This window comes from Varanus komodoensis, unplaced genomic scaffold (genome assembly GCF_004798865.1).
Source record: "Varanus komodoensis strain SLA01 unplaced genomic scaffold, ASM479886v1 scaffold20_3, whole genome shotgun sequence".
NCBI classification, from domain to species: Eukaryota; Metazoa; Chordata; class Lepidosauria; order Squamata; family Varanidae; genus Varanus; species Varanus komodoensis.
Genome location: NW_025335588.1, coordinates 499,271 through 499,599, shown reverse-complemented (window position 1 = coordinate 499,599; position 329 = coordinate 499,271).

Genomic DNA, 329 nt, shown 5'->3' with positions numbered 1-329 from the left:
CTTTCCAGGCAACCGGAGCTTCGGCTGCTGGCGGTATGAAAACAAATACGTCACGACGGGGACCGACTCGGACTGCCCCAAGGGGCTCCGGCCCCCGCGGCCGGAAAGGGGACTCGGCTCAGCCGCCGGGGCCCTCGGACGTTCCCCAAAGGGGCAGGAGCGCCGTGGCGCAGGGGTTCCCCAACACGGCGCCTTCCCGCCAGAGGCGGGGAGTGATGGGAGACGCAGTCTGGCACCGGGGAAGGCTGCCACGGGCGCTGCGCGGGGCCTGGGTGCCCCCACGGGGGGGTGGGCCAGGGGGCCGGTCTCTGGGGCTGCGGAAAAGCCCT